The sequence below is a fragment of the Oryctolagus cuniculus genome, chromosome 7, assembly GCF_051225735.1.
Source record: "Oryctolagus cuniculus isolate XC-2025 breed Fujian yellow rabbit chromosome 7, ASM5122573v1, whole genome shotgun sequence".
Lineage (NCBI taxonomy): Eukaryota > Metazoa > Chordata > Mammalia > Lagomorpha > Leporidae > Oryctolagus > Oryctolagus cuniculus.
In genome coordinates this window covers 80,294,745-80,297,708 of record NC_142873.1, presented here as the reverse complement: position 1 = coordinate 80,297,708, position 2,964 = coordinate 80,294,745, and the positions used below count along the sequence as shown (strand labels likewise).

Below are 2,964 nucleotides of genomic sequence, written 5' to 3'. Positions count from 1 at the left end.
CGGAGATGAACAGAATAGATTCCAGTTGCAGATCAATCGATTTATGATAATTTGATACATAAAAAAGATGTAGCTCAATTCTGTTGGACAAAGAAAAACTATAAAACTATTTAATAAATGGTGCTGGATATAGCTAGTTATCCATTTTGAAAGCAGAGAGAAAAGGATTCTTGTGCAGTACTGTAATTCTAGTTTGAAATCAATTAAAGGCCAAATTAAAAAAAAACACAATGTCATCAACAGAAGAAAAAACTGAAAATAAAGTATTGGAAAGAAAAAAGACAAACTTATTTCCATTTGAAAAATTGAACATTCTACCAAGTGGACTGAACAGTCATGAACCTCAGTATAATTAAAAACAATGTTTGGAAATACAGAAAGCAAAAACTGAGGATGAGGAGAAACTGACACAATAGTAATCATACTGGGGTCCTAACCTAGCTTTCACCAAATCTGACAGGTGAAGCAGAAAACCTATCTGATATGCAGCTAATTTAAACAGTATCACTGAAATCCTAAACATAGATAATTTATATAGAACATATACACAGGACATTAAAAATTTTGTGGAAATACATATTATAAAAAGGTATGCATGAATTTAAAAATCACTTAGCATCCAAAATAAACTCAGACTGATTTGTTATAATATGTCTGAATAGGATCTAGTCTGGGATACTAGGGGGAGTTATCAATGTGAAAACAGCCCCTTATCAGAGCAATGTGAATTGTTTAAATTGAAACACGAACAAATTTCAAATTTACGGCAAAGCTTGAGTAGGAGAGTGATGAAATCACTAACGATGTATAAAAAGTTTATGGGTACAATGACTCACGGAAATCAGAAGTTTATGAACAGATAACTCATTTTTTTTATTTTATTATTTTTTAATTTTTTGATAGGCAGAGTGGACAGTGAGAGAGAGAGACAGAGAGAAAGGTCTTCCTTTTGCCGCTGGTTCACCCTCCAATGGCCGCCGTGGCCGGCGCGCTGCAGCCGGCGCACCGCGCTGATCCGCAGGCAGAGCCAGGTGCTTCTCCTGGTCTCCCATGCGGGTGCAGGGCCCAAGGACTTGGGCCATCCTCCACTGCACTCCCTGGCCACAGCAGAGAGCTGGCCTGGAAGAGGGGCAACTGGGACAGAATCACTCCCCGAACTGGACTAGAACCCGGTGTGCCGGCGCTGCAAGACAAAGGATTAGCCTATTGAGCCAAAGCGCTGGCAGATAACTCATCTTAAGAAAAGACAAGAAAATGTTAAAGATGAAGCCTGCAGCCGCAGACAATTCACATCAATTGTGAGGGAAAAGTTCACCTTGCTCACGCCCATATTTAAAAGGACTGGCAATTAGCAGCAGAAATAACAGCCAACACCATAAATATCTCAATGGGTTCAGCATACATAATTCTGACTGGAAAGTGGAGCAAACTTTCAGCACAATGAGTGGCAAACCTGCTGTGCCCAGATCAACTACAGACAATAGCAGAGTTTCTATGGAAATTTTAAACAAGTGGAATCAAGATTCTGAAGCATTTCTTGAGAACTGTTGTAAGAGATGAAACACAGCCTTACCAGTGCAATGCTGAAGACAAAGCACAAATAAAATAAAGCCTACCAAGATGTGGGAAGTATTCCTGTCAAAGCAAAAGCACATTGGTCAATAGCAAAGGTCATGACAACAATTTTTGGGACACTCAAGGAACCGCTTGTTGATCTTGATTGAAGGGCCAAAGGACAGTAACACTTGCTTAGTAATAGTGTCTTGAGAAAGTTAGCCAAAGCTTTAGAAAGCTCCTTAAGAGTCCTTCTCTCCCACAGTAATGCACCTCGTTATTCCTCTCATTAAAAAGCCTAATTTTTTGAAAGTTTAGACAGGAATTCACTAGGCTTCCACTTTGGCTCCTTGAGATGTCTTTTTATTTCCTAATTTAAAAAAAATCTTAAAAGATGCTTTTTTGTTTTTTCCAGTTAATAGTGTAAACAGACTACACATGACATGATTAAATTTCCAGGACCTTCAGGTTCTTTATTAGGGATGAACCAAATGGCTGATAGCAACACTTAGAAAAGTGTCTTCAACTATGGAGATTATGTTGAAAAATACTTTGTATTTTTAACTCCATTTTACACAAACTTGTGAAGTCCCTTTATACATAAATAAACAGCATAATATATAAAAATTCCATACCCCCAAACCCAGAGATTTTTACATTATTTTCAAACACATTGAACATTATCAAACAATTATATATCTTAGACCACACAGAAAACTGAGAAATTCCTAAAGGTAGAAATTTGTTAAAAAGGAAATCAAAGTTGAAACATAATCAGTAGATAACAGTGATAGCTTTCATGTCTAAACCTGTGGGATATTGGCAAGTTAATACACACAGAAAAACATGCAGCCTTAAATGTACTTACTAGAAAAACCAGAAAGCCTGGAAATAAACTTCAAGTTCTGGAAGGTAGAAAAGTTGAGTTAATGAGTAAAATACCAAGAGCAGGTTCTTGGAAAGACTAACAAAAATACATAAAACGGTAAGTTCACTTGAAGATACAGACAGCAGTAAACATAAATGAGGAAACAATCATAGATATGAACATTAAATAACTGGTAAGAAGACACTATTAAAAAGTTTATCACACCAAAATTTTAAAAATACAAAGTAAATACTCTTTTAAGGAAATACTACTAAAATTGACTCAAAACCAGAGAAAAAACGCTTGACAACCTGTGATTATAGAAGAAATGATAAAAATAATTGAAAGATCTATTGCTCAAAAGGTAATAGATCCAAATTAGTTTGTGGATGGATATTATGTAAGAAAGCAATATGGTCCATTTAAGAAAACTATCTCAGAACAGAAATTTAAACTTCCTAATTCATTTTATGAGGGAAGCACGGTATGTTTTTATATTTATCTTTGTCTTTTAAGCCCTACAGGAAAATCCTACAGTTTTC

At 35.8% G+C, this 2,964-nt stretch overlaps 1 long non-coding RNA gene across 1 annotated transcript; it reads right to left on the bottom strand.

Moving 5' to 3' along the window:
- Nucleotides 1–867: 867 nt before the first annotated feature.
- On the bottom strand, nt 868–2,472 carry LOC149125623 (uncharacterized). Its single transcript, XR_016210922.1, has 2 exons — nt 2,423–2,472; nt 868–1,183 (listed from the first exon to the last, which is right to left on the bottom strand). It is a non-coding gene; the product is annotated as an uncharacterized LOC149125623 (long non-coding RNA).
- Nucleotides 2,473–2,964: the final 492 nt, after the last annotated feature.